Here is a 12,693-nt window from a genome sequence, read left to right as displayed (position 1 = left end):
GGCCAAGATTTTAGTAGTAAATTCATAAATATAAGAAGTACTTTCACTCATTCAGTGTTAAAGTAGAAAGCCAAATAGTGTCAACAGTAGTGGCTTAATTATTGGTACACAAGAAAAACAAAACACCAATAGGTTTTCTTAATTATGCACTTTAAATATTAAAATGTGCATTTATTTTTACAGTTATAAATTTTTCATGTTTTAGACAATAGCTTTTAATAGTTTCAAATCCATTGAGACGCTGCTTTCAATTTGAAATAATGTGTGCATACACGTATATAAAAAACAATCCAGTGTATGACTCACGTGACAGATGTTTAAGATCAAAAAATGCTTATTTTTCAACATGCAGTTAGGTAGAGAGGGAAGCAAGCCATCCTCTCTCTCTCTCTCTCTATCTATATATATATAAATATATAGAACCTGGGAGACAGCGAGACTGTCTCAAAAAAAAAAAAAAAGAAGTGAACAAAGGTTTACTCCAATACCTACAAATTTCTTATTGAAAATTAGACAAAATTAATAATGAATATTTGGGGAGAAAGGAGAACAACAGAGGCTATTTAAGGAAAACCTGTCTACACCATTCTTTAAAACCAATAATAGTGGGAAAGATAAGAGAACTATCATTTACTGAGCATATATAATACACAAAGTTTTTTATTTTTATTTTTTTATTTTTTTAAGAGATGAGGGTCTTATTATGTTGCCCAAGCTGGTCTCAAACTCCTGGGCTCAAGCAATCCTCCCACCTCAGCCTCCCGAGTAGCTGGGACTACAGGCATGTGCCACTGCGTCCAGCTCCAAGTAATTTTTATATTCACTATCTCATCAAATTTTGTCTCCACAACTAAGATGCAGGTGGTATTATCATCCTCATGCTACAAACAAGGAAACTGGGATTCAGAGATTTAAACAATTTGTCCAAGAGTAACAGCAATAATGTTGCAGGTTGAAGTGAAAATACCTTAAATAAAGAGACTAGACGACAGTGATGATGACTGCGAACCACTGTAAATGTACTTAATTCCACTGAATTGTATACAGTAGTCTCCCTTTCCAAAGGGGGGATATACTGCAAGACCCCCAGTTGACACCTGAACCCACAGATGGTACCCATATAGACTATCTTTTCTCCTGTACATATATACCTATGATAAATTTTAACTCAGCAGTTTTCATGCACTGTGTGGCCAAAACCTGGAGTTTGAGGTGTGACAGCAAAACTAGCATGAATTTCTTTTCCTTCTTCAAAAGTTCATGGACAGAAGATTAGTTCTTACCGTAGATTTTTTTTTCTTTCTTTTTGAGATGGAGTCTCTCCCTGTCACCAGGCTGGAGTGCAGTGGTGAGATCTCGGCTCACTGCAACCTCCGCCTCCCGGATTCAAGCGATTCCCCTGCCTCAGCCTCCTGAGTAGCTGGGACTACAGACACGTGCCACCACGCCCAGCCAATTTTTGTATTTTTAGTAGAGACGGGGTTTCACTATGTTGACCAGGATAGTCTTGATCACAACCTCATGATCCGCCCACCTCGGCCTCCCAAGTGCTGGGATTACAGGTGTGAGCCACCATGCCCAGCCCTACCGCAGATCTTAACAATCTCAGCATACGATTTTTTTTCTTTCCTTATTTAGTAGAGAACTTTTACCTTTTCACTTAATGCACTTCTCTTTGGTGTATCTGTATTGCCAGCAACATTACTCTTGCTCTTCAGGGCCATTAAGTAAAATAAGAGTTACTCGGGCCGGGTGAGTGGCTCATGCCTGTAATCCCAGCACTTTGGGAGGCCGAGGTGGGCGGATCACGAGGTCAGAGTTCGAGACCAGCCTGGCCAACATGGTGAAACCCCATCTCTACTAAAAATACAAAATTAGCTGGGCATGGTGGTGTGTGCCTGTAATCCCAGATACTCAAGAGGCTGAGGCAGGAGAACTGCTTGAACCAGGACCCGGGAGGTGGAGGTTGCAATGCGCCGAGATCATGCCATTGCACTCCAGCCTGGGCAAGAGTGAAACTCTGTCTCAAAACAAAAAAAAAAAAAAAAAAAAAAGAGTTACTGGAACACACAAGTACTGCAGATACCTCAACAAATGATCTGATAACTAAGACAGCTCCTAAGTGAGTAACAGGCGGGAAGCGTCTACAACATGAATATGTTGGATAAAGGGAAGATTCATGACCCAGGCAGGAAAGAGCAAAATGGAGAGAGACTTCATCACATCATCACACTACTCAGATCGGTGCACAATTTTAAACTGATGAATTGTTTGCCTGTGAAATTTTCCATTTAATATTTTCAGACCAAGGTTGATAGCATGTAACTAAAACCGCCAAAAGCAAAACTACAGATGGGGGGGGTACTACCTTACTTAAAAATGGTTAAAACAGTTATTTTTATCTTACATATATTTTACAATAAAAAATACAAAAAAAACCTAAGAGATTAGAAATGCCAGAAAAAGATCAAATATATAAAGTATTTAAAATATGAAATAAATGGAGAAAAATCAGTATCTAGAAAACATTGTCAGAAAAACTGAATACCAATATGCAAAAAATATCCACATCAACATATGCTATAAGTAATTATAAATATATTTAAAAACTAAGCATTCAAAAAACTTTGGAGAAAACAGAACAGTAAGCTTATCTCACTATGGAAAAGAGATGAATTTATGGTCAATTCAAAGAAAGCATAAACAAGAATTTGACAAATCCAATTATGTAAAATAAACTTTCATGCAATAAAAAAACAAATCTAAGATTAAAATACTATAAATTCAGGCAATATCTGCAAGAATTATGATAAATAAAACCTAATGTTTATAATATAAACCAAACCAATTCAACATTTCCTGATCATCTATTATTATGGAGCAAACAATGACTAACTCATAAACCTGTCAAAGGATAAAAACAGGCAGTTTAAGCCACAGAGATTAAATCAGCACTTGAGAAAAAAGACTGTCTCACTACTAATTGGAGAAATATAAATTGCAATATTCTTAAGATACGACTTCATACATATTAAGCTACCAAAAAAAAATCTAAACAATGAAACCAAGTGTTATCTGGGTTATGAGAAGATAAAGACATATTCAGTCAGGCACAGCTGTAAAATCACATGTGTCTTCAGACTGTTCCTGGATAAAGTATAAAAGAGGTCATAAGATTGGCCACGGCCTAACCCGAATAATTTTTCTTAGGTGCTCACCCAAGAATTACATACAGGGGGGAAAGAAGCAAACTCTACTTTTAAAAATAGTATAAGTTTGTTGTCTACAGAAAGGAAAAATGAGAAACAACCAACATGTGAACAGTAAGTTTAACTATACCATAACTGTAAACTATTTCAATACAAGCTTATTTAAAAGGTGAAAAAAACACGTTTTTACATTAGTTTAATAATAGCTTACATATAATTTGATAAGAATCAAAAGCAGATACAAAGCTTACATTTAAAAGTACAGTAAAATGTTTAAATACATATTTTTAAATGCTTATATAAAAAATGTTCAAGACATTAAGCTAAAATTAGACACAAATTCTTCATTCTTGCCCCCGACTTTTTCCATTGGAAAAAAATTTCAGTTTTGAGGGAAAAGCAATTCAAATTGCAGTGATCCTGCCTTACCTAAAAAATCTTACCCTGTTTGTGACAACAGCATAGGCAGAAAGATTCATTTGATTTTCTGGCTGTGTCATCTCTTTCCTAAGAAGTTATTTAGACACTGTACACAAACTCAGGGTTGGTTCATTTTACAGCTCTAAGCAAAAGCAAAGAACTTCCAATAGTTGAAGAATTTGCTATTGGAAGAGACTTCACATTTGGTTTCACTCTATTGGACAGATACGATTCTCTCTTGGAAATGCAAGAAAATATATAACAAAAGATGCTACAAAAGATAAAGAGTATCACAGATCATTAAATGTAATCCTTATTTTAAAGTTGAGGAAATTAAACAAAAGAGAAGGCACTGCCTCATGAACCTGTAAGCAGCAGAAACAGTGGTGGAATCCAAAACTCTGAACTCCCTTGTCTGAAGTTTTTTGTCCTCTTTATGTGGAATTGAGCATAAAATCCTCCCTTTTAAAATTACATTCCTTTACGCCTGTAATCCCAGCACTTTGGGAGGCTGAGGCAGGTGGATCACCTGATGTCAGGAGTTCGAGACCAGCCTGGCCTACATGGTGAAACTCCACCTCTACTAAAAATACAAAAAATTAGCGTGGTGGCAGGCACCTGTAATCCCAGCTACTTGGAAGGCTGAGGCAGGAGAATCGCTTGAACACGGGAGGTGGAGGTTGCAGTGGGCCAAGATCGCACCACTGCACTCCAGCCTGGGCAACAAGAGTAAGACTCCATCTCAAAAAAAAAAAAAAAAAAAAAAAAATTACATTCCTAATATTATTACCTTAGGCTACTTATTCCTTTTCTTTCATTACATCTCTATCCTATGTTACATTACTTTGATCTTATGATATAACATCATGTTCTTAACGTTTTTAAATATTTTAAATTTAAACTCAAAATTTCTTTTTCAATGTACGGATTGGCACTTTAAGGACCTCCTAAAAATCCAAAAATAACATTCCTTTTTTTTTTTTTCTTTAGAGGAATAAAGAGCTTAGTTGAACAAAGAGCTACTTCTGAATCTGGTAGCCCTCAGAATCAGAAAAGATTCAGACTCAGAGAGCTCCCTGACATTCTTTTTATGCTACATATTAACTCCCTGTACAGGCTAGCAAAAAAACCCACAAAAACAAATTGATTTCTCTTTATAACCGAAAGTCCTTAATTTACAATGTACAGACTTTGATTTACTGGGTTTTTTTGTTTGTTTGTTTTTTTGATTTTTTGAGACAGGGTGATGTGCAGTGTCACAATCTCACCTAGGCTGGAGTACAGTGGCACAATCCTGGGTCACTGCCACCTCCGCCTCCTGGGTTAAAGCGATTCTCATGCCTCAGCCTCTGGAGTAGCTGGGACTACAGGTGTCCACCACCATGCCCGGCTAATTTTTGTATTTTTAGTAGAAACAGGGTTCGAGGCCAGGCTGGTCTCGAACTCCTGGTCTCAAGTGATCTGCCCGCCTTGGCCTCCCAAAGTGGGATTACAGGCTTAAGCCACAGTGCCTGGCCTGATTTACTGTTGATTAAATAGGTAATTTTTTTTTTTTTTTTTTTTTGAAACAGAGCAGTGACACAATCTCGGCTCACTGCAACCTCCACCTCCTGGGTTCAAGCAATTCTCCTGCCTCAGCCTCCCAAGTAGCTGGGACTACAGGCACATGCCACCACACTCGGCTAATTTTTTGTATTTTAGTAGAGACAGAGTCTCACCATGTTGCCCAGGCTGGCCTCAAACTCCTGAGCTCAAGTGATCTATCCACCTCGGCCTCCCAAACTGCTGGGATTACAGTCATGAGCCACCATGGCCGGCCAAAACAAGTAATTTTAACTGGGGCCGGGGGTCAAAGTGGGAAGGGGCGCCTAAGGCAGGAGGATCCCTTGAGCCCAGGAGTAATCTGGTAATCTGGTATGTTGACCAGCCTGGACAACACAGCAAGAGACCCTATCTATTTAAAAAAAAAAAAAAAAGAGAAGAAGAAGAGAAAAAAAGAGGGTGGGGGGGGAAGGAGAGAGGGAGGGAAGAGGAGAAGGAAGGAAGGGAAAGAGGGGGTAGAAGAGGAAGAGAGGAGGGGGGAAACCCCCTTCCCCAAACACATATACACACAGTTATCATGAAATAGATTTCTAGCCAAAGATGGGTCCATACCCTAATACCCAGATCCTGTGAATGTTCCCTTATTTGGAAAAACAGTTTTTGCATATGTAATTAAGGATTTTGAGATGAGATTATACATAGGCCCTAAACGCCATCACAAATATCCTTATAAGAGAAAAGCAGACATTTAACACACATACAGAGAAGATGGCAATGTGAAAATGGAAGAAGAGACTGGAGGGTTATGGTCAAGGAATGTCAGCAGCCACCAGAAGCTGGGAGAGGCAAGGGATGATTGCCCCTAAAGCCTCTGGAGGAAGTTCAGCCCTGCCAACACCCTGATTTCAGACTTCTGGCCTCCAGAAGTGAAAGAATAAATTTCTATTGTTTTAAGCCTCAAAGTCTGTTTGGGGTAATTTGTTATGGCAGCCACAGGAAACTAATACAAATAGCAAAGTTTATGTTTTTTGTTTGCTTGGTTTTGCTATTACCTCTCTGTTTGGGCTTGTTGACCATCTCCTGACCACTGAATGAAACAGACAAACTGAAAACGAAAGTGGGAAATGAAGAAATGTAAGTAAGGGGCCCGGTGCGGTGGCTCACACCTGTAATCCCAGAACTTTGGGAGGCCAAAGCAGGTGGATCACCTGAGGTCAGGAATTCGAGACCAGCCTGACCAACATGGTGAAACCCTGTCTCTATTAAAAATACAAAAATTAGCCGGGCGTGGTGGTGGGCACCTGTAATTCCAGCTACTCAGGAGGCTGAGGCAGGAGAATCACTTGAACCCAGGAGGCAGAGGTTGCAGCGAGCCGAGATCATGCCACTGCACTCTAGCCTGGGCTACAGAGTGAGACTCCATCTCAAAAAAAAGGAAAGAAATGTAAATAAGATAAGAGAACACAACTGTACATACAGCTGAAAAAAATGCTTCCAGACATTAAAAATAATAAACATAAAACACTTAAAAACTTTCCAAATAATTGTCAAGTTTGCCTCTCTAATGAAAGTGTTACATAATTCCAAAGTTAGCATTCTCCTGCTGTCACTCTGGGATAAACCTTAAATTTATATAGTGGAAGAAATACCCAGGTAACAATAACACTGACAGTCCCAGGTACTTCATGGATCTTGAGAAATCTTACAAGATCTTTCCAAAGCCTTAACAAACTCAACACTAGTATTTGCAAGACAGCACTTAAAGTCTACATACATTCACTATACTGTTTTTTGTTTGTTTTGAGATGGAGTCTCCCTCTATCACCCAGGCTGGAGTACAATGGCACACTCTTAGCTCACTGCAACCTCGGCCTCCCAGGTTCAAGCAATTCTCCTACTTCAGCCTCAGGAGTAGCCAGGATTACAGGCGCCTACCACCACGCCCAGCTAATTTTTGTATTTTTTAGTAGAGATGGGGTTTCACCATGTTGGCCAGGCTGGTCTCGAATTCCTGACCTCAAGTGATCTGCCTGCCTCAGCCTCCCAAAGTGTTGGGATTACAGGCGTGAGTCACTACGCCTGGCCTCACTATACTGTTTGATGTGTTCTGCTTAGGGAAAAAAATTACTGCTAGAGTCAAACCTGAAATATATAAAAGTCCTCCTTTCCAATTTATCTTAAATAACAATCTTAGGTAAACTATGCCTCAAGATTGAAGCTCATATTTTTCTGTTTTGATTGAAGTTCCTATTTTGCATTTCTCTCATGTAGTAGTTATACAGTAATATGCTCCTCCATAAATCATTTACTATTTAATTTTTAACTTTGTAACACTGTGCTTAGCACTGTATCAAGAACGTTGATAAACACATCATAAGATGGTACTAAATGATCAGAAATTTTTTTCATTGGAAAAACGTGACTTTTCTAACTCAACAATTACTTTTTTGCATGTATTTTTCTTTGGGATTTCTTTTTTGTGTGTCTTGAATAGAGCCCTGAAATTCTTTCTAAACATATTCATAGAATATTTCAAGCTGGAAGAAAAACACTGAAATAGAATCCAGGATAAAATATGCCAGGTATTAAAGACACATTCTGAAAGAAATCATAATTACTTTTGGCTGCTGCATCAAAAGTTCATGTCAGTGTTGAATATGCCATTTAACTACCCTTTACAAAAATGTACAGATCAAACAGAATGAAACTATAAAGGCTCAGCTAATTTAACCAAGTAAAGTTGTTAATTCCAACTTCAAGCAACAAAGTAAATAAGGGTAAAATTTAGGAACTTAATCATTTCTTGATAAAGACTCTTAATTGAAACAATTTCCCCAGGGGCACTCTGTACTATTCTCTGCTTAGCCTAAATGAAAGGATCTAATCTACAAAGGCCAATAGTCCCAAACTTTTGGAATCTCCTCTGAATGCAACTCAAAATTATGACACACAAATTGAATTCATTCCCCAAAATAAAATTGTGTGACATATAAAGCATTTTGGGACAGATAGGAACTGAAAAAATAGTCTTGCAAAAAACAGAACCAAAACTAGTAGCAGTATCTTATAAACCAATAACATGTTAGTTACAGCCAGAAATAAAAATTAAACTATATAAATGCAAAGTGGTATCCTGAATTGGATCCTTGAGTAGAAAAAAGATATTAGTAGAAAGAGTAGTAAAATCTGAATAAAGTCTGAAATCTAGTAAACAGTAATGAGCTGCATTCAGAGGAGATTCCAAAAGTTTGGGACTGTTGGCCTCTGTAGATTTAGATCCTTTCATTTAGGCTAAGCAGAGACTAGTACAGAGAGCCCCTGGGGAGAGGGGTGGAATATATATGTATATGTGATACCAGCACACACTTACTAGAATGTCTAAAATAAAAATAAAAAAAACTGGCCAAATGCTGGCAAGGATGTGGAACAACAAGAACTCTGTACGACTAGAACAATGTACAATTAGAAATTGCACACTGCTGGTGGGAATACAAAATGGTACAGTACAGTCAATCATGGAAAACAGTTTGGCAGTTCCTTATAAAGGTAAACATACACTTACTATACAATCCTGCAATCCCATTCCGAGGTATCTACCTAAGTGAAAAGAAGACTTATGTTCACATAAAAACCTGTATGTAAATGTGTACAGTAGCTTGTTCATATATATGCCAAAGACTGGAAACAACTCAAATGCCCTTCAAACTGGCACATGAATAAACAAACTGCAGTATACCCATACAATGGAATACTGTACAGTAAATCACAGAACAATCTGGATGAAACTCAAATGCATTATGCTAAGTGGACAAAGCCAGACTCAAAAGCCTACATATTGTATAATTCCATTTATATCACATAACTACAAGGACAGAAAACAGATCAGTGGTTGCCAGTGTTGGGGATGGGAAAAAAGGTTGACTATAAAGAGGCACAAGGGATCCTTTTTGGGATTGATGAAACTATTCTCTCTCTCTTTCTCTCTCTCTCTCTCTCTCTCTCTCTATATATATATATATTTTTTTTTTTTTTTTTGAGACAGAGTTTCACTCTGTTGCCCAGGCTGGAGTGCAGTGGCGTGATCTCGGCTCACTGCAAGCTCCACCTCCCAGGTTTATGCAATTCTCCTGCCTCACCCTCCCAAGTAGCTGGGACTACAGGCACGCGCTACCACACACAGCTAATTTTTTTTTTTTTGAGATGATGTCTTCCTCTGCCACCCAAGCAGGAGTGTGCAGTGGCGCGATCTTGGCTCACTGCAACCATCACCTCCTGGAATCAAGCAATCTTCCCACCTCAGCCTCCCTACCAGCTGGGATTACAGGCATGTGCCACCATGCCTGGCTAATTTTTTTGTATTTTTAGTAGAGACAGCGTTTCACCGTGTTGCCCAGGCTGGTCTTGAACTCCTGACCTCAAGTAATCCAACTGTCTTGCTCTCCCAAAGTGCTGGGATTACGGTGTGAGCCATTGCACCCAGCCCAATTTTTGTATTTTTAGTAGAAATGGGGTTTTACCACGTTGGCCAGGCTGGGCTTGAACTCCTGACCTCAGGTGATCCACCCGCCTTGGCCTCCCAGAGTGCTAGGATTACAGATGTGAGCCACTGCACCTGGCCCTCTGTATCTTGATGTGGTTTTACAAAATTGTATGCATCTGTAAAACTTACAGAACTGTACATTTAAAAGAATTAAATGTATGTAAATTATACCTCAAAAGTTATAATAGGATCTACTTAGATTTTTAGACAAAATCACATATGAAGCTGCATAAAATTCTATGACTGTAATACAAACAAATGAAATTATAAACACAGACCACAGTTTTTTATGAGTACAGAGATCTGAAATGTTGGCTAACAAAATCATAAACATAGTTGGAACAATAAACAGTTTATTTATGAGTAACGAGATCTGAAACACTGGCAGATAAAACTATAAAAACAGTTGGATCAATAGTTTATTTATGAGTACAGAGATTTGAAATGTAGGCTCTATTACCTGTTACCATCATAACAGAAGAATTTTTCCATTGCATAGATGACTTAAGGTCAAATGTATAAATTCTTATTTTTATTCTAAATGTGACTACCTTCAGATACCCTTTCCTTATTTTAATTGAAATGGTGGAAGAATTCTACCCTATCTTAAACACTAGAGGTAGAACTATACAACATACAATTATTCAGAAGCAATTATACCTAAAATAGAAGTTAGTACTCATTTAAAAGAGATCTTAGACTTTCCATCTCCAGAACTGTGAGAAAATACATGTTATTTTAGCCACCCACTCTATGGTATTCTGTTAGGGCAAACCAAGTGGACTAATATAATATAGTTCACATAACCTTACTTTAGTTATTTAGACATGGTTTTCTTTAGTTCTTTGAACTTTTTTTTTTTTTTTTAAGAAATGAGGTCTTGCTCTGTCACCCAGGCTGGAGTGCAGTGGCAATTGTCCCTCCTCAGTAAGTGCAAGCCACCATACCAGGCCCTTTGAACATATTTTAAATGGCTGATTTAAAGTCTTTGCCTAATATTAAAGTCCAACATTTGGGCTTCCTCAGGGTGCACTTTCTATTTTACTGCTTTCTCTCCTATGTGTGGACCATACTTAAGTGGTTTTTTGCATGCTTTGTAATAACAGTCTCTTGAAAACTAAACATTTTAAATAATGTAATGTGACAACTCAGAAAATCAGATTCTTCCCCTACCAGGTATTTGTTGTTATTACAGTTTACTGTTGTTACTGTTTATTGTTGTTTCTTTTAGTGACTTTCCTAATTATCTAAAATATTAATTATCTATCCTATTTGGTCACTAAAGAAAGTCTCTGCTGTTCATTTGTGATCAGCTAATGACTGGGCAGAGACTTCCTTAAATGCTTAAAACCAGTATAAGTCTCAGTGTGTATTGACAGGCTAACTACATGTGTTAGGGCATACCTTTCACATTCAGCCAAGCAGTTTACAACCCTTCCTTAGCCTTTACTTCTTGCTTGCACAAAGCCTAGAGATTAATCAGAAACGACAGCTTAGGACCTTCTTGGTTCTTTCCTAAGCATGCAGCACACAACCCTACACATGCACATAGCCTTCTAGATTCCCAGAAATATACCAGAGCTTCTTAAATTTCCTTATGAACATCTCATTTCCCAGCTTTTCCTTTTAAGCTTCTTGGTTAGCCTATTATTCGATCTAACTATTCACTGTCACTCAAGATGGTGAGCACTCAAGTTGTTCAACAATTGCCTTTAACTGTTTTCAATAAACACTCCAGGGGGTAAAGGTTGTTTGTACTAAGTGAGCTTCAAGTCAGGTCAAATACAGATGGTCTTGTGAATGAGGTTTTTCAAGGAAATACTAGCTAGGTAAAATAATGACAACTTTGGGAATGGAGCTTTAAAGAACTCTAAACTCGATCTATCCCTTCCAGTGGCTGGTTTTCAACATGATTGGAGGCTGTTGGTTTTCAAGGCTACTGAGGAGCTAGAGGGAAAAGCGCAAATTAAAATGCCACAAAGTTTGCTGTTTTTGCCAAGGTTCAGCCATTTCTCTTGAATAAATGCTCACAGATTGCTGCAATTGATAAATATTCCAGGTACCCTTCAGTTCTTCATATTTGTTTACCTGGAGTCTGCTACCTTTCTGAAACTTCTACATATACTTTTTGCTGTGATTTCTTCTCCTATTTTTTCCATCAATTTGGTCTCACTGTTTCCTATCTTTCAGAAATCCATTAAAGTCTCATCAGCTGAAAGCCACCTTTCTTCATTTAACACCTTTAAAAAAATATCTAACATACTTACTAACATAGCCACTCAGAATCCTTTGTACTCAGAGCCCTGCTAAAGTAGACACAAATATCCAGCAGACCTACACTCAGCTAACCTCTCTTAAGGCTCCCTTTAGTGTGATCCTAAGAGAGCATTTCAGCTCTCATAACTTAGGCAACAGCACAAATCACATTTCTGTAACCAGAAAAACTGCAACCACCTACACCTCCCTGATAGGACTTTCTGTAGACAGATAAAAACCATCACCATACTGGTCAATACCTTCCATAAATAAATAGTGCAGCCAACTGACTGCAGTAAATTTGGTGAATTCTTCTGGCTACTTTGTTCTGGAGGCATGACTAACATATCACAGTATTATCAGCTGTAGCACTATTTATAGTAACTTTACACTTAACAAAACACTGTCAGAACTTACTGAGAAAGTTGCTTTTTAAAATATATACATATATTTAGGCTCTACCAAATTCTTAATAGAAAAAAATACTAGTTTACCAGAAATAGACTCTCGGCCAGGCGTGGTGGCTCACACTTGTAATCCCAGCACTTTGGTAGGCCGAGGTGGGTGGATTACTTGAGGTCAGGAGTTCAAGACCAGCCTGGCCCACACGGTAAAACTCTGTCTCTACTAAAAATACAAAAATTAGCCGGGCATGGTGGCACATGCCTGTAGTCCCTGGTGGAGGTTTCAGTGAGCTGAGATCACACCACTACACTCCAGCCTGGG

General features: G+C 38.3%; 1 protein-coding gene and 1 pseudogene across 4 annotated transcripts in view; one reads left to right on the top strand and one right to left on the bottom strand.

The window, feature by feature from the left end:
• Positions 1-12,693, bottom strand: part of EYA3 (EYA transcriptional coactivator and phosphatase 3) — a 118,600-nt gene that overhangs the window by 93,532 nt on the left and 12,375 nt on the right. The window lies entirely within an intron of this gene.
• LOC129006805 (cytochrome c oxidase subunit NDUFA4-like) overlaps positions 8,591-12,693 on the top strand; it is a 34,428-nt pseudogene continuing 30,325 nt past the window's right edge.

This window comes from Pongo pygmaeus, chromosome 1, assembly GCF_028885625.2.
Source record: "Pongo pygmaeus isolate AG05252 chromosome 1, NHGRI_mPonPyg2-v2.0_pri, whole genome shotgun sequence".
Lineage (NCBI taxonomy): Eukaryota > Metazoa > Chordata > Mammalia > Primates > Hominidae > Pongo > Pongo pygmaeus.
Note: the sequence above shows the minus strand (reverse complement) of the source record. Positions and strands in the feature narration are given on the sequence as shown.